Below are 20825 nucleotides of genomic sequence, written 5' to 3' on the forward strand. Positions count from 1 at the left end.
TCCCCAGAGGCTCCGAGATGCGAGACACGGTGGCAGCGCTGAAAGAGGGCAACTGGAGTTGGTCAGAAGCAGAAACCTAGCAGCTGCCTTGCTTGGCAAGGAGGCACTGCTGGATTCTTGCAATTGCCTTCAGTGCGCACAGAAGCCGCTGCTCTGCTGCTTGGTTTTTCGCCTTCAGTCAATTACACACTGCTGAAGCTGAGGCAGGCTGTTCAGCTTTGCTGCTTTTCAGCATCTCAGCTGCCCTTCTGCTCTGTGACAGCTCTCCAGGTTTCTTGCCTTCGCCAGGCTGCAACGTGCCCGCTAGTACCAAGAACTGGGCAGGAGTGGGCAGAGAGCACGGCCATCTGCCAGCAGGTTGCAGCTTGCCCAGGAAAGTGCAGTGTCCTTGGAATGTGCAGCAAATCTTATTTCCTGGCAAGGTCGGGCTAAGTCAGCAGTGCTGGTACACTTTCTCCTTGAGAACTGGAGCGGAGAAGCTTTTGGCTAAGATGTAGGCGACTAGAGAGGCAGAATACGCAGCTCCGGAGCTGGCCGAAAGCAAGTGCCGCTTGCCGGCGTCTTTCGGCAGAAGCGGCGCTTCGGAGCGCACCGCTGCCGCTCCAGTGATCTGTGCGCGAAGTAGCCGCTTCTTGTCCTCCGGCAGCCGGAGATCGCGGTAGCTTGCAAGAGGCGAAGAACGAAGCCGCGAAGAAGCCGGCTTGTGTGCGAAGCTCGCAGACAGCTGCGGGACGGTGGCTGCTGCTCTCCTGCCTCTTGAATTCACTCTTGGCATGCCAATGGGAGGTGTTCCAGGACAACTTTCCTGGGTTTTGACCTAGTCGTCATGCATCCCACCTTGGAAATTCTTGTTGCTCCCAAGAGGCTCCGAGATGCAGAGAACACGGTGGCAGCTGCTGAAAAGAAGGGCAACTGTGAGTTGGTCAAGAAGCAAGAACCTAGGCAGCTCCTGTGCTTGGCAAGGAGCAGCTGCTGGATTCTTGCAATTGCCTTCAGTGCGCACAGAAGCCCGCTGCTCTGCTGCTTGGTTTTTCGCCTTCAGTCAATTACGCACTGCTGAAGCTGAGGCAGGCTGTTCAGCTTTGCTGCTTTTCAGCATCTCAGCTACCCTTCTGCTCTGTGACAGCTCTCCAGGTTTCTTGCCTTCGCCAGGCTGCAACGTGCCCGCTAGTACCAAGAACTGGGCAGGAGTGGGCAGAGAGCACGGCCATCTGCCAGCAGGTTGCAGCTTGCCCAGGAAAGTGCAGTGTCCTTGGAATGTGCAGCAAATCTTATTTCCTGGCAAGGTCGGGCTAAGTGAGCAGTGCTGGTACACTTTCTCCTTGAGAACTGGAGCGGAAAAGCTTTTCGCTAAGATGTAGGCGACTAGAGAGGCAGAATACGCAGGTCCGGAGCTGGCCGAAAGCAAGTGCCGCTTGCCGGCGTCTTTCGGCAGAAGCGGCGCTTCGGAGCGCACCGCTGCCGCTCCAGTGATCTGTGCGCGAAGTAGCCCTTCTTGTCCTCCGGCAGCCGGAGATCGCGGTAGCTTGCAAGAGGCGAAGAACGAAGCCGCGAAGAAGCCGGCTTGTGTGCGAAGCTCGCAGACAGCTGCGGGACGGTGGCTGCTGCTCTCCTGCCTCTTGAATTCACTCTTGGCATGCCAATGGGAGGTGTTCCAGGACAACTTTCCTGGGTTTTGACCTAGTCGTCATGCATCCCACCTTGGAAATTCTTGTTGCTCCCCAGAGGCTCCGAGATGCAGAGAACACGGTGGCAGCTGCTGAAAAGAAGGGCAACTGTGAGTTGGTCAAGAAGCAAGAACCTAGGCAGCTGCCTGTGCTTGGCAAGGAGCAGCTGCTGGATTCTTGCAATTGCCTTCAGTGCGCACAGAAGCCCGCTGCTCTGCTGCTTGGTTTTTCGCCTTCAGTCAATTACACACTGCTGAAGCTGAGGCAGGCTGTTCAGCTTTGCTGCTTTTCAGCATCTCAGCTGCCCTTCTGCTCTGTGACAGCTCTCGAGGTTTCTTGCCTTCGCCAGGCTGCAACGTGCCCGCTAGTACCAAGAACTGGGCAGGAGTGGGCAGAGAGCACGGCCATCTGCCAGCAGGTTGCAGCTTGCCCAGGAAAGTGCAGTGTCCTTGGAATGTGCAGCAAATCTTATTTCCTGGCAAGGTCGGGCTAAGTCAGCAGTGCTGGTACACTTTCTCCTTGAGAACTGGAGCGGAGAAGCTTTTCGCTAAGATGTAGGCGACTAGAGAGGCAGAATACGCAGCTCCGGAGCTGGCCGAAAGCAAGTGCCGCTTGCCGGCGTCTTTCGGCAGAAGCGGCGCTTCGGAGCGCACCGCTGCCGCTCCAGTGATCTGTGCGCGAAGTAGCCGCTTCTTGTCCTCCGGCAGCCGGAGATCGCGGTAGCTTGCAAGAGGCGAAGAACGAAGCCGCGAAGAAGCCGGCTTGTGTGCGAAGCTCGCAGACAGCTGCGGGACGGTGGCTGCTGCTCTCCTGCCTCTTGAATTCACTCTTGGCATGCCAATGGGAGGTGTTCCAGGACAACTTTCCTGGTTTTGACCTAGTCGTCATGCATCCCACCTTGGAAATTCTTGTTGCTCCCAGAGGCTCCGAGATGCAGAGAACACGGTGGCAGCTGCTGAAAAGAAGGGCAACTGTGAGTTGGTCAAGAAGCAAGAACCTAGGCAGCTGCCTGTGCTTGGCAAGGAGCAGCTGCTGGATTCTTGCAATTGCCTTCAGTGCGCACAGAAGCCCGCTGCTCTGCTGCTTGTTTTTTCGCCTTCAGTCAATTACACACTGCTGAAGCTGAGGCAGGCTGTTCAGCTTTGCTGCTTTTCAGCATCTCAGCTGCCCTTCTGCTCTGTGACAGCTCTCAGGTTTCTTGCCTTCGCCAGGCTGCAACGTGCCCGCTAGTACCAAGAACTGGGCAGGAGTGGGCAGAGAGCACGGCCATCTGCCAGCAGGTTGCAGCTTGCCCAGGAAAGTGCAGTGTCCTTGGAATGTGCAGCAAATCTTATTTCCTGGCAAGGTCGGGCTAAGTGAGCAGTGCTGGTACACTTTCTCCTTGAGAACTGGAGCGGAGAAGCTTTTCGCTAATATGTAGGCGACTAGAGAGGCAGAATACGCAGCTCCGGAGCTGGCCGAAAGCAAGTGCCGCTTGCCGGCGTCTTTCGGCAGAAGCGGCGCTTCGGAGCGCACCGCTGCCGCTCCAGTGATCTGTGCGCGAAGTAGCCGCTTCTTGTCCTCCGGCAGCCGGAGATCGCGGTAGCTTGCAAGAGGCGAAGAACGAAGCCGCGAAGAAGCCGGCTTGTGTGCGAAGCTCGCAGACAGCTGCGGGACGGTGGCTGCTGCTCTCCTGCCTCTTGAATTCACTCTTGGCATGCCAATGGGAGGTGTTCCAGGACAACTTTCCTGGGTTTTGACCTAGTCGTCATGCATCCCACCTTGGAAATTCTTGTTGCTCCCCAGAGGCTCCGAGATGCAGAGAACACGGTGGCAGCTGCTGAAAGAAGGGCAACTGTGAGTTGGTCAAGAAGCAAGAACCTAGGCAGCTGCCTGTGCTTGGCAAGGAGCAGCTGCTGGATTCTTGCAATTGCCTTCAGTGCGCACAGAAGCCCGCTGCTCTGCTGCTTGGTTTTTCGCCTTCAGTCAATTACACACTGCTGAAGCTGAGGCAGGCTGTTCAGCTTTGCTGCTTTTCAGCATCTCAGCTGCCCTTCTGCTCTGTGACAGCTCTCCAGGTTTCTTGCCTTCGCCAGGCTGCAACGTGCCCGCTAGTACCAAGAACTGGGCAGGAGTGGGCAGAGAGCACGGCCATCTGCCAGCAGGTTGCAGCTTGCCCAGGAAAGTGCAGTGTCCTTGGAATGTGCAGCAAATCTTATTTCCTGGCAAGGTCGGGCTAAGTGAGCAGTGCTGGTACACTTTCTCCTTGAGAACTGGAGCGGAAAAGCTTTTCGCTAAGATGTAGGCGACTAGAGAGGCAGAATACGCAGCTCCGGAGCTGGCCGAAAGCAAGTGCCGCTTGCCGGCGTCTTTCGGCAGAAGCGGCGCTTCGGAGCGCACCGCTGCCGCTCCAGTGATCTGTGCGCGAAGTAGCCGCTTCTTGTCCTCCGGCAGCCGGAGATCGCGGTAGCTTGCAAGAGGCGAAGAACGAAGCCGCGAAGAAGCCGGCTTGTGTGCGAAGCTCGCAGACAGCTGCGGGACGGTGGCTGCTGCTCTCCTGCCTCTTGAATTCACTCTTGGCATGCCAATGGAAGGTGTTCCAGGACAACTTTCCTGGGTTTTGACCTAGTCGTCATGCATCCCACCTTGGAAATTCTTGTTGCTCCCCAGAGGCTCCGAGATGCAGAGAACACGGTGGCAGCTGCTGAAAAGAAGGGCAACTGTGAGTTGGTCAAGAAGCAAGAACCTAGGCAGCTGCCTGTGCTTGGCAAGGAGCAGCTGCTGGATTCTTGCAATTGCCTTCAGTGCGCACAGAAGCCCGCTGCTCTGCTGCTTGGTTTTTCGCCTTCAGTCAATTACACACTGCTGAAGCTGAGGCAGGCTGTTCAGCTTTGCTGCTTTTCAGCATCTCAGCTGCCCTTCTGCTCTGTGACAGCTCTCCAGGTTTCTTGCCTTCGCCAGGCTGCAACGTGCCCGCTAGTACCAAGAACTGGGCAGGAGTGGGCAGAGAGCACGGCCATCTGCCAGCAGGTTGCAGCTTGCCCAGGAAAGTGCAGTGTCCTTGGAATGTGCAGCAAATCTTATTTCCTGGCAAGGTCGGGCTAAGTGAGCAGTGCTGGTACACTTTCTCCTTGAGAACTGAAGCGGAAAAGCTTTTCGCTAAGATGTAGGCGACTAGAGAGGCAGAATACGCAGCTCCGGAGCTGGCCGAAAGCAAGTGCCGCTTGCCGGCGTCTTTCGGCAGAAGCGGCGCTTCGGAGCGCACCGCTGCCGCTCCAGTGATCTGTGCGCGAAGTAGCCGCTTCTTGTCCTCCGGCAGCCGGAGATCGCGGTAGCTTGCAAGAGGCGAAGAACGAAGCCGCGAAGAAGCCGGCTTGTGTGCGAAGCTCGCAGACAGCTGCGGGACGGTGGCTGCTGCTCTCCTGCCTCTTGAATTCACTCTTGGCATGCCAATGGGAGGTGTTCCAGGACAACTTTCCTGGGTTTTGACCTAGTCGTCATGCATCCCACCTTGGAAATTCTTGTTGCTCCCCAGAGGCTCCGAGATGCAGAGAACACGGTGGCAGCTGCTGAAAAGAAGGGCAACTGTGAGTTGGTCAAGAAGCAAGAACCTAGGCAGCTGCCTGTGCTTGGCAAGGAGCAGCTGCTGGATTCTTGCAATTGCCTTCAGTGCGCACAGAAGCCCGCTGCTCTGCTGCTTGGTTTTTCGCCTTCAGTCAATTACACACTGCTGAAGCTGAGGCAGGCTGTTCAGCTTTGCTGCTTTTCAGCATCTCAGCTGCCCTTCTGCTCTGTGACAGCTCTCCAGGTTTCTTGCCTTCGCCAGGCTGCAACGTGCCCGCTAGTACCAAGAACTGGGCAGGAGTGGGCAGAGAGCACGGCCATCTGCCAGCAGGTTGCAGCTTGCCCAGGAAAGTGCAGTGTCCTTGGAATGTGCAGCAAATCTTATTTCCTGGCAAGGTCGGGCTAAGTCAGCAGTGCTGGTACACTTTCTCCTTGAGAACTGGAGCGGAAAAGCTTTTGGCTAAGATGTAGGCGACTAGAGAGGCAGAATACGCAGCTCCGGAGCTGGCCGAAAGCAAGTGCCGCTTGCCGGCGTCTTTCGGCAGAAGCGGCGCTTCGGAGCGCACCGCTGCCGCTCCAGTGATCTGTGCGCGAAGTAGCCGCTTCTTGTCCTCCGGCAGCCGGAGATCGCGGTAGCTTGCAAGAGGCGAAGAACGAAGCCGCGAAGAAGCCGGCTTGTGTGCGAAGCTCGCAGACAGCTGCGGGACGGTGGCTGCTGCTCTCCTGCCTCTTGAATTCACTCTTGGCATGCCAATGGGAGGTGTTCCAGGACAACTTTCCTGGGTTTTGACCTAGTCGTCATGCATCCCACCTTGGAAATTCTTGTTGCTCCCCAGAGGCTCCGAGATGCAGAGAACACGGTGGCAGCTGCTGAAAAGAAGGGCAACTGTGAGTTGGTCAAGAAGCAAGAACCTAGGCAGCTGCCTGTGCTTGGCAAGGAGCAGCTGCTGGATTCTTGCAATTGCCTTCAGTGCGCACAGAAGCCCGCTGCTCTGCTGCTTGGTTTTTCGCCTTCAGTCAATTACACACTGCTGAAGCTGAGGCAGGCTGTTCAGCTTTGCTGCTTTTCAGCATCTCAGCTGCCCTTCTGCTCTGTGACAGCTCTCCAGGTTTCTTGCCTTCGCCAGGCTGCAACGTGCCCGCTAGTACCAAGAACTGGGCAGGAGTGGGCAGAGAGCACGGCCATCTGCCAGCAGGTTGCAGCTTGCCCAGGAAAGTGCAGTGTCCTTGGAATGTGCAGCAAATCTTATTTCCTGGCAAGGTCGGGCTAAGTGAGCAGTGCTGGTACACTTTCTCCTTGAGAACTGGAGCGGAAAAGCTTTTGGCTAAGATGTAGGCGACTAGAGAGGCAGAATACGCAGCTCCGGAGCTGGCCGAAAGCAAGTGCCGCTTGCCGGCGTCTTTCGGCAGAAGCGGCGCTTCGGAGCGCACCGCTGCCGCTCCAGTGATCTGTGCGCGAAGTAGCCGCTTCTTGTCCTCCGGCAGCCGGAGATCGCGGTAGCTTGCAAGAGGCGAAGAACGAAGCCGCGAAGAAGCCGGCTTGTGTGCGAAGCTCGCAGACAGCTGCGGGACGGTGGCTGCTGCTCTCCTGCCTCTTGAATTCACTCTTGGCATGCCAATGGGAGGTGTTCCAGGACAACTTTCCTGGGTTTTGACATAGTCGTCATGCATCCCACCTTGGAAATTCTTGTTGCTCCCCAGAGGCTCCGAGATGCAGAGAACACGGTGGCAGCTGCTGAAAAGAAGGGCAACTGTGAGTTGGTCAAGAAGCAAGAACCTAGGCAGCTGCCTGTGCTTGGCAAGGAGCAGCTGCTGGATTCTTGCAATTGCCTTCAGTGCGCACAGAAGCCCGCTGCTCTGCTGCTTGGTTTTTCGCCTTCAGTCAATTACACACTGCTGAAGCTGAGGCAGGCTGTTCAGCTTTGCTGCTTTTCAGCATCTCAGCTGCCCTTCTGCTCTGTGACAGCTCTCCAGGTTTCTTGCCTTCGCCAGGCTGCAACGTGCCCGCTAGTACCAAGAACTGGGCAGGAGTGGGCAGAGAGCACGGCCATCTGCCAGCAGGTTGCAGCTTGCCCAGGAAAGTGCAGTGTCCTTGGAATGTGCAGCAAATCTTATTTCCTGGCAAGGTCGGGCTAAGTGAGCAGTGCTGGTACACTTTCTCCTTGAGAACTGGAGCGGAAAAGCTTTTCGCTAAGATGTAGGCGACTAGAGAGGCAGAATACGCAGCTCCGGAGCTGGCCGAAAGCAAGTGCCGCTTGCCGGCGTCTTTCGGCAGAAGCGGCGCTTCGGAGCGCACCGCTGCCGCTCCAGTGATCTGTGCGCGAAGTAGCCGCTTCTTGTCCTCCGGCAGCCGGAGATCGCGGTAGCTTGCAAGAGGCGAAGAACGAAGCCGCGAAGAAGCCGGCTTGTGTGCGAAGCTCGCAGACAGCTGCGGGACGGTGGCTGCTGCTCTCCTGCCTCTTGAATTCACTCTTGGCATGCCAATGGGAGGTGTTCCAGGACAACTTTCCTGGGTTTTGACCTAGTCGTCATGCATCCCACCTTGGAAATTCTTGTTGCTCCCCAGAGGCTCCGAGATGCAGAGAACACGGTGGCAGCTGCTGAAAAGAAGGGCAACTGTGAGTTGGTCAAGAAGCAAGAACCTAGGCAGCTGCCTGTGCTTGGCAAGGAGCAGCTGCTGGATTCTTGCAATTGCCTTCAGTGCGCACAGAAGCCCGCTGCTCTGCTGCTTGGTTTTTCGCCTTCAGTCAATTACACACTGCTGAAGCTGAGGCAGGCTGTTCAGCTTTGCTGCTTTTCAGCATCTCAGCTGCCCTTCTGCTCTGTGACAGCTCTCCAGGTTTCTTGCCTTCGCCAGGCTGCAACGTGCCCGCTAGTACCAAGAACTGGGCAGGAGTGGGCAGAGAGCACGGCCATCTGCCAGCAGGTTGCAGCTTGCCCAGGAAAGTGCAGTGTCCTTGGAATGTGCAGCAAATCTTATTTCCTGGCAAGGTCGGGCTAAGTCAGCAGTGCTGGTACACTTTCTCCTTGAGAACTGGAGCGGAAAAGCTTTTCGCTAAGATGTAGGCGACTAGAGAGGCAGAATACGCAGCTCCGGAGCTGGCCGAAAGCAAGTGCCGCTTGCCGGCGTCTTTCGGCAGAAGCGGCGCTTCGGAGCGCACCGCTGCCGCTCCAGTGATCTGTGCGCGAAGTAGCCGCTTCTTGTCCTCCGGCAGCCGGAGATCGCGGTAGCTTGCAAGAGGCGAAGAACGAAGCCGCGAAGAAGCCGGCTTGTGTGCGAAGCTCGCAGACAGCTGCGGGACGGTGGCTGCTGCTCTCCTGCCTCTTGAATTCACTCTTGGCATGCCAATGGGAGGTGTTCCAGGACAACTTTCCTGGGTTTTGACCTAGTCGTCATGCATCCCACCTTGGAAATTCTTGTTGCTCCCCAGAGGCTCCGAGATGCAGAGAACACGGTGGCAGCTGCTGAAAAGAAGGGCAACTGTGAGTTGGTCAAGAAGCAAGAACCTAGGCAGCTGCCTGTGCTTGGCAAGGAGCAGCTGCTGGATTCTTGCAATTGCCTTCAGTGCGCACAGAAGCCCGCTGCTCTGCTGCTTGGTTTTTCGCCTTCAGTCAATTACACACTGCTGAAGCTGAGGCAGGCTGTTCAGCTTTGCTGCTTTTCAGCATCTCAGCTGCCCTTCTGCTCTGTGACAGCTCTCCAGGTTTCTTGCCTTCGCCAGGCTGCAACGTGCCCGCTAGTACCAAGAACTGGGCAGGAGTGGGCAGAGAGCACGGCCATCTGCCAGCAGGTTGCAGCTTGCCCAGGAAAGTGCAGTGTCCTTGGAATGTGCAGCAAATCTTATTTCCTGGCAAGGTCGGGCTAAGTGAGCAGTGCTGGTACACTTTCTCCTTGAGAACTGGAGCGGAAAAGCTTTTCGCTAAGATGTAGGCGACTAGAGAGGCAGAATACGCAGCTCCGGAGCTGGCCGAAAGCAAGTGCCGCTTGCCGGCGTCTTTCGGCAGAAGCGGCGCTTCGGAGCGCACCGCTGCCGCTCCAGTGATCTGTGCGCGAAGTAGCCGCTTCTTGTCCTCCGGCAGCCGGAGATCGCGGTAGCTTGCAAGAGGCGAAGAACGAAGCCGCGAAGAAGCCGGCTTGTGTGCGAAGCTCGCAGACAGCTGCGGGACGGTGGCTGCTGCTCTCCTGCCTCTTGAATTCACTCTTGGCATGCCAATGGGAGGTGTTCCAGGACAACTTTCCTGGGTTTTGACCTAGTCGTCATGCATCCCACCTTGGAAATTCTTGTTGCTCCCCAGAGGCTCCGAGATGCAGAGAACACGGTGGCAGCTGCTGAAAAGAAGGGCAACTGTGAGTTGGTCAAGAAGCAAGAACCTAGGCAGCTGCCTGTGCTTGGCAAGGAGCAGCTGCTGGATTCTTGCAATTGCCTTCAGTGCGCACAGAAGCCCGCTGCTCTGCTGCTTGGTTTTTCGCCTTCAGTCAATTACACACTGCTGAAGCTGAGGCAGGCTGTTCAGCTTTGCTGCTTTTCAGCATCTCAGCTGCCCTTCTGCTCTGTGACAGCTCTCCAGGTTTCTTGCCTTCGCCAGGCTGCAACGTGCCCGCTAGTACCAAGAACTGGGCAGGAGTGGGCAGAGAGCACGGCCATCTGCCAGCAGGTTGCAGCTTGCCCAGGAAAGTGCAGTGTCCTTGGAATGTGCAGCAAATCTTATTTCCTGGCAAGGTCGGGCTAAGTGAGCAGTGCTGGTACACTTTCTCCTTGAGAACTGGAGCGGAAAAGCTTTTCGCTAAGATGTAGGCGACTAGAGAGGCAGAATACGCAGCTCCGGAGCTGGCCGAAAGCAAGTGCCGCTTGCCGGCGTCTTTCGGCAGAAGCGGCGCTTCGGAGCGCACCGCTGCCGCTCCAGTGATCTGTGCGCGAAGTAGCCGCTTCTTGTCCTCCGGCAGCCGGAGATCGCGGTAGCTTGCAAGAGGCGAAGAACGAAGCCGCGAAGAAGCCGGCTTGTGTGCGAAGCTCGCAGACAGCTGCGGGACGGTGGCTGCTGCTCTCCTGCCTCTTGAATTCACTCTTGGCATGCCAATGGGAGGTGTTCCAGGACAACTTTCCTGGGTTTTGACCTAGTCGTCATGCATCCCACCTTGGAAATTCTTGTTGCTCCCCAGAGGCTCCGAGATGCAGAGAACACGGTGGCAGCTGCTGAAAAGAAGGGCAACTGTGAGTTGGTCAAGAAGCAAGAACCTAGGCAGCTGCTGTGCTTGGCAAGGAGCAGCTGCTGGATTCTTGCAATTGCCTTCAGTGCGCACAGAAGCCCGCTGCTCTGCTGCTTGGTTTTTCGCCTTCAGTCAATTACACACTGCTGAAGCTGAGGCAGGCTGTTCAGCTTTGCTGCTTTTCAGCATCTCAGCTGCCCTTCTGCTCTGTGACAGCTCTCCAGGTTTCTTGCCTTCGCCAGGCTGCAACGTGCCCGCTAGTACCAAGAACTGGGCAGGAGTGGGCAGAGAGCACGGCCATCTGCCAGCAGGTTGCAGCTTGCCCAGGAAAGTGCAGTGTCCTTGGAATGTGCAGCAAATCTTATTTCCTGGCAAGGTCGGGCTAAGTCAGCAGTGCTGGTACACTTTCTCCTTGAGAACTGGAGCGGAAAAGCTTTTCGCTAAGATGTAGGCGACTAGAGAGGCAGAATACGCAGCTCCGGAGCTGGCCGAAAGCAAGTGCCGCTTGCCGGCGTCTTTCGGCAGAAGCGGCGCTTCGGAGCGCACCGCTGCCGCTCCAGTGATCTGTGCGCGAAGTAGCCGCTTCTTGTCCTCCGGCAGCCGGAGATCGCGGTAGCTTGCAAGAGGCGAAGAACGAAGCCGCGAAGAAGCCGGCTTGTGTGCGAAGCTCGCAGACAGCTGCGGGACGGTGGCTGCTGCTCTCCTGCCTCTTGAATTCACTCTTGGCATGCCAATGGGAGGTGTTCCAGGACAACTTTCCTGGGTTTTGACCTAGTCGTCATGCATCCCACCTTGGAAATTCTTGTTGCTCCCCAGAGGCTCCGAGATGCAGAGAACACGGTGGCAGCTGCTGAAAAGAAGGGCAACTGTGAGTTGGTCAAGAAGCAAGAACCTAGGCAGCTGCCTGTGCTTGGCAAGGAGCAGCTGCTGGATTCTTGCAATTGCCTTCAGTGCGCACAGAAGCCCGCTGCTCTGCTGCTTGGTTTTTCGCCTTCAGTCAATTACACACTGCTGAAGCTGAGGCAGGTTGTTCAGCTTTGCTGCTTTTCAGCATCTCAGCTGCCCTTCTGCTCTGTGACAGCTCTCGAGGCTTCTTGCCTTCGCCAGGCGTCAACGTGCCCGCTAGTACCAAGAACTGGGCAGGAGTGGGCAGAGAGCACGGCCATCTGCCAGCAGGTTGCAGCTTGCCCAGGAAAGTGCAGTGTCCTTGGAATGTGCAGCAAATCTTATTTCCTGGCAAGGTCGGGCTAAGTCAGCAGTGCTGGTACACTTTCTCCTTGAGAACTGGAGCGGAAAAGCTTTTGGCTAAGACGTAGGCGACTAGAGAGGCAGAATACGCAGCTCCGGAGCTGGCCGAAAGCAAGTGCCGCTTGCCGGCGTCTTTCGGCAGAAGCGGCGCTTCGGAGCGCACCGCTGCCGCTCCAGTGATCTGTGCGCGAAGTAGCCGCTTCTTGTCCTCCGGCAGCCGGAGATCACGGTAGCTTGCAAGAGGCGAAGAACGAAGCCGCGAAGAAGCCGGCTTGTGTGCGAAGCTCGCAGACAGCTGCAGGACGGTGGCTGCCGCTCTCCTGCCTCTTGAATTCAATCTTGGCATGCCAATGGGAGGTGTTCCAGGACAAACTTCCTGAGTTTTGATTTTATTTTTCATGCATCCCACCTGTCACGATCCGCTTTTTGCAGGGTGTCGTGATGGTTCTTTTCACCGATCCCAAAAGTGCAAAAAGGCAAACAACAAGGGACTATCAGTTAATCACAACAAATGCACCTTTATTAGGGGCCAAACCAGTAAATGCGATAGTGGGGATCGGAAAGGAGATAAAAGGAGAGAGAGAGAGAGAAGAGGGGTATGGGAATAGCTACCAACACAGGCGAGATCCTCAGTGGTCCGGACGATGGGGATCCGTCTGTCGTGTCGGGGGAGTCTCCGAAGTTCTGGTCGACTCGGGGCTCCAGTTATAGTCCACAGAGGAAAGAGGGGGGAGCAAGTGTAACAACGAAAGTCCATTGTAATCGCCACGCGGGAACAGCTGAGTCCACAGAAACCACCAAAGCAAGACGAATACAATGAAGAATGAGTCCATTTGAATCACTGAAGGGAAGCAGGTCATGTCATTAGTGGTCAGACCACCAATTTCCCCTCCTCCCTGTAGCAGGGGTCTCAGTCTCAGTCCTTGGGAGGAGGGTTCTCATTCTTTGTTTGTCACAGTGGTAACGAGGCAGATGAGGGGTCTTCAATGAAGGACCCCGGGAGACACCCCAAAAGTTCATTTGGCTTAAGAACGGAGATTAGAAGCAGGCCGCGCATCAGGCTGTCCTGTGCTGGGTCCACGTCAGGTCTTTGCCAAGTCCTTGCCAAGTCCTTGCCAAGTTCTTGCCAGGCCTTGTTCGGAACAGCTAGCATGACGGTTCAGTGGTTGCACCTGCACTGTGTCCTGTTCTAAGCCGGAACTGCAGTGGAGGAAGGGATTCTTTCTCGTGGCAATCGGAAGGCAGAATGGAAAATGAGGGGCTTCAGACGGGCTCTTACACCACCCCGTGACTGACGATTGCCCTCGAAAGATCTTCATCAGCAGGGTTCCATGGTGTCGTCGTGGAGTCTTCAGGACTCATCAAGTGTTGGCAGCACATTCCAGGGAAAAGGGAAGAGAAAAAGGAAAGGAAAGAGAAAACAGGAAAACTAAGACAAGAATTAAATCAGCAATAGTTTGTTTAAATAATAATCAATATTAATCAATTAAACAATAAATTGATCAAATAATAAACCAGTATAATCAATATTAAGCAGTAAAGTAATAAACTTAGTATCATCGATATTACTCAGTATAATTTTATAATCAAGAAACAAAAATAATTAAAACAGTGATTAAAGGAAATCATAAAACAAAATGATGTAAAACATATCTACCAACCCTATAATCTTCTTGTGTCTACAGTCCTGGGAACATCTATAGTGTAAAGGATGTCGGCCAAGTGGTGTGCATTAATTATAGATGTTAATTTTGTTCATCGTTTCATCATTCTCCAATTTACAATAAGCAAGATTACTGATAAAACAAAACCAATCATAACTAAAATCAGAAGAACAACAACGGGATGGCACAATTTGTTCAGGATACCGGTGGCGGTGGGTGACCACCCGAAAAGGTTATCCCACCACTTGTGCTCGGCATCACTTTCCACCCTTTCTACAACACGATGTATTTCTTGCACATCATGATGAACAGTTACCAGAGTTTTCTGTCCATTCTCCTTGATTTTTCCTAGGATCTCTATTAGATCTTGATGAAGTAATAGTTGCTTTACCAAAGTAAGGTTCATCCCAATGGGAGTAGGCAGTAGCTTGTGAATCAACATGAGATTGGGTTCTAAAAGTTCATGTAAGGTAACTGGAGCTACAAAAGAAAAATCACATCCTGCAATTTTAGTAAAGTTGCAAGCACAATAATTTGAATGATTTTTAGTATCTACTACTGTACTTTCTATAAACACAGTATCACAAGCGGTTCTGAAGCAGGCACGCCCATTGCCTGTAGATACAAGGACTGTTTCAGAAGTCTCGTTAGGATGAATATCAAAATGACAGCTATTTTGTTCTGTGTCTAAACAGATATCTTGAGCTATAATTGCGTTACCTTCGCAGATAAACCCTAGTTGTTCTCGGATAGTACAGGACTCTAAATTGACAGTTTGCCATTTGTCATCAATTTGACGGGCCCATTCTCTATGTTCAGAAGGATAGAAAGTGGGTCCATCATGATTTAATGCTAATGCGATGCTAGGGAATATCAAATGCACTGAGGCATTACTTATGGTCAGCACAAAATGCTGTGGCTGTGTTTGTGTTAGGGTCATAGGTAAAATTCACTAAATTCCACCAGGATTGGAAATCTCTTTCAAAGTCAGTGGCACTGTCCCAGACTATTTTCCTAATCTCAGTAGGAAAAGTGCCTTCTTCACCTTCTCTTATAATTGAGGCAGCAACTGACTGCATTCATAATTGAGCCTGGATACAGCTAAGAGCTAAGGAAACATTGCTTTGTGTGGCATTAAGTGCATCAATGATCAATTTTTTATCCTTCACATTTATCTTTTCCCAATTTGGTAGAATGTTTGATAGCAAGCACTGATGTATTCCCAAGGCCGATAAGGACGACTGCAGTGGTTGCTGTATTTTGGTCAAATCTCTAGTCGTAGAAGCCAATTTATTCATTAATACCTCTGAACTGATTCCCAATTCTGTTCCCACAACACCAGTTAATGTCTCTTGGCACCCGCTTTTTAGGAGGGTTCCACTGTCGCAGCCAGGCTGTCCAAGCCTGAAAAGAGGTTTGCAAAAAGGGTGAACAAGCTGGTTGTATTTCTGAGACATTGTTTTGCATCAGGAATTTGACTTGTTTAAGAGACCATGCCGGATCAAATAATATCTGTTGTTGCCCAGTTTTCTTGATTATATATGGTCCAACTTCAAAAATTTTCGGGGTAAGCATAACTGGTGGCTGGGCTCGAGTGGTGGTAGTGGTGGTGGTATAAACCGTAGTAGATTGAGCTACAGCATTTATTATAAACTTAAAAGAAAGCCCTTTGGTGTTTTTTCCCCATAAACAAACCACTTCTGCAGTCTGTGTTAGTGTAAAATTGTGCCAACAATCCTGTACGCTTGGGTGCGTGCAGACCTTTTTGTGCTTAAAGAGATCCTTTCACTTTTTCTGCATGCTACCACAATTAGTTCAGACCACGGTCACTCAGCTGGTTTCTGGCCATGGGGTTGTGGTAGGATGCAGAAAAGTATTACCAGTTTGATCATGGATTAGGTGGTCTTCATGTCCCTTGGAGTTCTTCTGAAAAAGTAAACACAACAGAATTCTGCCACCGAGAGGCAGAAAAGTTAGAATGATGGAATTATTCAGCATGTATTTGTCCAATGCTCTTTCCCTAGAGCACCAGAGGCTTCCCATGCATATTTATTCAGAGGGGGTTTTAGCACAAGTGCTACTAGTCCTATAGTAAGAGAGGTCCACCAGAACAGGTTGGCCAGGGTCATGAGCTGGATTATTAGGATCATTTGGTAGAGAGCATAGGAGTCAGTGTAGATGCAGACCAAAGAGGAATTCTGTGCTTCTCGTTGAAAAACACGCCAGACAGCTATCAGCTCCCCAATGTGTGCACTACCTTCTCCCTCTGTAATCATTTGCTCACCAGAGGAAAAGTGGAGGGCTTCTGCCCTATATTTCCATACTTTTCCTTTCCCTTTAGCAGAAGCATCAGTAAACCAAGAGTTTGCTGATTGTTTGGGGCAGAAAGGAGGGGTTACTTTGATTACAGAGGCAGGTTTGTCCAAGCTCTCAGTTTCTTGGATTGGTAAAGTTTTTACAGATCCTTCTGTCATTGAGAAGAAGTTACAGTAATGTTCAACCTGAGCATACCACTTTCTCACTAAGGCCCTCTGGGCCACCCCGTCAGGAGGGGGAGTCCCACTAGTGGCTGTCTTAATAACCTTGAAGGGGCCTCTCAATACAACTGGTTGTTTTCGTGCAATTTTTTCTACTTCTAGGAAAGCTAAGATAACCATCAACAATCCTTTTTCCCAGGTAGTGTATCTTTTCTCAGCATCTTTGGAACCACGGGAGTAAAAACCAACAGGTCTTGTCAGACCCTCAGCACCCCGCTGCCATATGTGTACTGACAGCCCTGAGGAGGCAAATCCCCATTCCACCTGGAAAGGATCTGTAGGATGGATAGGGGTCTGCAAGTGCTTGATGAGCTGTTGCTTCAAAAATCAGCAATTGCAATGCTGACTCCTGAGAAAGACTCCAATCCCATTTCACCCCTTTCCTCAACAAGTCATAAAGGGGAACAAATGGGTCCTTCTGCTTACTAGGAAATCTATCTGGTCTTTCTACAGGAGATACAGCTGCTATCGTTTTTGGAAGGAGAATTGCTGTAGGTTTGAGTGATTCTGGAAGCCCACAAATTCAAGGGGTCGTTATCTCGGGCTTCACAGGTAATTGCATCAGGGATTCAAAGCCAGGAATTAATTTCTTTTTGTGAGTCATTTGCAGGCAAGCAGCTTTGTGCACATTTTCCAAGAGTTGGTCGGGGGTACTAATTATAGCTATGGGATCTCCCCTTTCCAAGGGGCTTGTTCCCCCGGCCCAAAAAGCTGCACGCTGTGTCAGGGACCATGTGTCACCTTTCTCTCCTGTTGTTAAGAAGACACCATGTCCCCAGTACCCACTGGCTTCCTGTTCAGTTAATTGAATTTGATCACCACCAGTGAGGGACACCCGGAAAACATATTCTGTTTCTGATTCATGTGGAGGGTGTCCATATTCCCTTTTAAGCTTAGCTAGCTCAGTGGCAGTGTTTAGTTGTGATGGTATGTGTTTGGTTGTGATGTGAGGTTGGAGATCATCATCACTGAGATAGCTATACACTGAGATAGTTTTAATCAAGGGTCTCAAGTGATGGCAGCAATGTTCCCCACAATTACTTGCTGCTTCAAGTTCTTGATGAGGATAGATTTGTTTCATGTGAGGAGTTTCCTTCTCCTCAGGCTCTGTAGAGGAATCAGCATGATGTGATTTGTTAACATGTTCCTCTGTTAAGGCAGCTCGCAATGCATAGATCACATCTTTTGCTTCATAGAACTGTTTTTGCAAAATTTCAACTAGATTTTGAAGGGAGTCTATTAGAGCATGTTCCTCACTTCTTCGCTCGAAGCCATTTTCTATAGCTGCCATAAGACAAGCTCCCAAAACTGAGCATAAGATAGTTTTATTTTTGCCCAGTTTGAATTTTGTTTCATGTTGTAATGAACACACTCTATCAATAACATTTTCTAAGTTCAACCAATTACTCTGTGCCCATTTTTCTCCTTCCGTAGAAGGTCTGGCATTGTGTTTGGCTAGTAGTGCATAAAATTCAGCTTTAATTTCAAGGCTAAGATTGTCACTCATTTTGTGAAGGGACCAAAACCACGACAGGGAGCTACAAACTTAAGTTCCACAAAACTACACAGCCCTCGCTGTGTCGCCCTTCGCTTCCCTGGCTGGGTGAAAGGACAATCATCTGCCTGGGAGGCTCTGCTTAGTTGCTTCAAGTTGTCCCTTCCTTCCCAGACCAGATACACAACAACAACGAAACAAGTGTCCCGCCTTTTGCACTAGTGGATCCTTTGTGAATTTCCAAAGACAGTGTGGGTGCCTTTTCAGCTGCAACCCTTCTGTCTAGACAGAAATCCTGTCCGTGACGCCAATTTTAATGTCACGATCCGCTTCTTGCGGGGTGTCGTGATGGTTCTTTTCACCGATCCCAAAAGTGCAAAAAGGCAAACAACAAGGGACTATCAGTTAATCACAACAAATGCACCTTTATTAGGGGCCAAAACAGTAAATGCGATAGTGGGGATCGGAAAGGAGATAAAAGGAGAGAGAGAGAGAGAGAAGAGGGGTATGGGAATAGCTACCAACACAGGCGAGATCCTCAGTGGTCCGGACGATGGGGTTCCGTCTGTCGTGTCGGGGGAGTCTCCGAAGTTCTGGTCGACTCGGGGCTCCAGTTATAGTCCACAGAGGAAAGAGGGGGGAGCAAGTGTAACAACAAAAGTCCATTGTAATCGCCACGCGGGAACAGCTGAGTCCACAGAAACCACAAAAGCAAGACGAATACAATGAAGAATGAGTCCATTTGAATCACTGAAGGGAAGCAGGTCATGTCATTAGTGGTCAGACCACCAATTTCCCCTCCTCCCTGTAGCAGGGGTCTCAGTCTCAGTCCTTGGGAGGAGGGTTCTCATTCTTTGTTTGTCACAGTGGTAACGAGGCAGATGAGGGGTCTTCAATGAAGGACCCCGGGAGACACCCCAAAAGTTCATTTGGCTTAAGAACGGAGATTAGAAGCAGGCCGCGCATCAGGCTGTCCCGTGCTGGGTCCACGTCAGGTCTTTGCCAAGTTCTTGCCAAGTCCTTGCCAAGTTCTTGCCAGGCCTTGTTCGGAACAGCTAGCATGACGGTTCAGTGGTTGCACCTGCACTGTGTCCTGTTCTAAGCCGGAACTGCAGTGGAGGAAGGGATTCTTTCTCGTGGCAATTGGAAGGCAGAACGGAAAATGAGGGGCTTCAGACGGGCTCTTACACCACCTTGGAAATTCTTGTTGCTCCCCAGAGGCTCCGAGATGCAGAGAACACGGTGGCAGCTGCTGAAAAGAAGGGCAACTGTGAGTTGGTCAAGAAGCAAGAACCTAGGCAGCTGACTGTGCTTGGCAAGGAGCAGCTGCTGGATTCTTGCAATTGCCTTCAGTGCGCACAGAAGCCCGCTGCTCTGCTGCTTCGTGTTTTGCCTTCAGTCAATTGCACACTGCTGAAGCTGAGGCAGGCTGTTCTGCTTTGCTGCTTTTCAGCATCTCAGCTGCCCTTCTGCTCTGTGACAGCTCTCGAGGTGAAACAGAGATTTTTAGAGTTAGGTTAACAAAATGAATTAAGCATTTCTAATTTAGCTTGTAGAGTTATCTGTTGAATTTTCAACCTTTTACTTAAGAAACCTCTGCCTAATACAAAGGGCAAGGGAAAATGCAAATTTCTGAAGCTTTTTGCATAAAGAACAATACCAGAAGAAGCAAAGAACCCAGATAAAGAAGCTCCTCTGTCTCTAAGCCTATCAAGACTGACAGACGTACTCAGATAAGCACCAAAGGACCAAAAGCGCACGCGCAGAGAGGAAAAGTTCAAAAGTTCAATCATGAGGAAGACCATAATCTTCAGCCTCAGGACCACCAAGAGACCCCCCGTACGACCACCACAGCAAACCACGCATGCCCAGAAGGGCGTGGACTTACTTAGCATGGGAAGCGAGGACAGGCGGGGCCAGGGGTTGAATACGCATGAAAAAGTCGTGCAGTGTATTGCATATGGAACATCTTTAATAAAAGTGTGGGTCAGACTGAGGCTCGGGGCACAAGTTTTGGAGAGCTATCTCACTTGTCCCGGGCGCTGACGTACATACCCACTTCATAACTAACCCAGGTTATGGAATCTATTGATTTATTCCGCGTATCGTTTCAGTTGGCGACCACGAAGGGACTGCTCTGCTCACCCGCAGGTCCGGTTGGGAGCAGACACCCTCAGGCGCCACGGGGCTTTTCCCCGGAGGGACTCTGCGCCTCGGCTGTACACTGCGGGGAGCATACCACGGCCCGTCGACTAGCGGATGAAAGCGGTGTGTATTAATTTATTTTCTTAAGGTTGGCACTGATAAGTCGCAAAAAGATGTTTTTGCGCGCAGGTTTGCCTAGGGGCTTGCAAGCAGACCGCCATCGGGGGAGAGGCCGGCGGCGGGAGGACCTCCCCAGCTGATAGCGCGGCTCGGGGAGGGCGAAATCGCGATTTCAGTGTGTGGTGTGTGTCCCGATTGCAGTGTAGTGTGTCTGTTACGTCCGGACGTGCGTGCTTGTGCGTGTGTGTGTATGTGTGAGTGGAACAGTGATGCGCGGTGCGGCGTTGCTAAGATAGAGAGACGCGGCGCGGCAGTGCTAGAGAGCGCATGCGCAGGGCAGCTCTCAGCCCACACTACCTGCTAGTGCGGGTAGTGCGCATGCGCAGGGCAGCTCAGCCACACTACCTGCTAGTGCGGGTAGTGCGCATGCTCGGGGCGGCTAGCAGCCACTCTACCTGATAGAGCGGGTGGGGCGCATGCGTGGCACGGGCTGTCCCTGGCGAGCGAGGGGAGCGCGGCGCGGGGCTTAAGTCGGGGCTTGCAAAGGTGCTTTAGGCGCAGCCCAGCTGATAGCGCAGCGGGCGCGCGGGCACAAGCCGCGGTTTGAGGAGCTGCTTTGAACGCCGCTAGCTGATAGCGCAGCTAGTGGCAGCGTGGTACAAGCTAGGAGTTACAAGCACCGCTTACAAGCATCGCTAGTTGGTAAAAAGCTTGCAAAAGTAGCCAGCGAGCCCGGCTGGGCTAAGAGTTAAGTGTTTGTTATACAATAGCACTGCCCTTCAGTGTGAAAAGCTGTCACTGGTGTAGGAGGAGGGGTTGGGGAAGGCAGTCTAGGGTTGCCATGGGAAACAGCAGTTGTATGAATTCTCCACCCCCTTTTGTAGGAGAATTGTACCCTCCCCCTGTCTTGTCAGTTATTGTTCAAGTCTGCCCCTTAGCCTAGAATCTTCTCTGTTCCACGTTTTCCCTTTAGTTCTTCCACCAAGAACACTCCTTTCCCTTTTCCCCACTGGTTAATGTTATATTTCCCCTCCCTTTAGCCTTCTCCCTGTGATAAATTGAGGCGAATAATTTGATTCAGCCTTTTGAAGGTCAATTAGAATTTTATTAATTACAGCAAGCAGTAGCAAGCAAAACAGCGCTGGGTGGGTAGGGGTCTCCTAACCGCCCCTCCTGCAGTGTCCCACACTGCAGTGC

The sequence above is a fragment of the Vidua chalybeata genome, chromosome 8, assembly GCF_026979565.1.
Source record: "Vidua chalybeata isolate OUT-0048 chromosome 8, bVidCha1 merged haplotype, whole genome shotgun sequence".
NCBI lineage: Eukaryota > Metazoa > Chordata > Aves > Passeriformes > Viduidae > Vidua > Vidua chalybeata.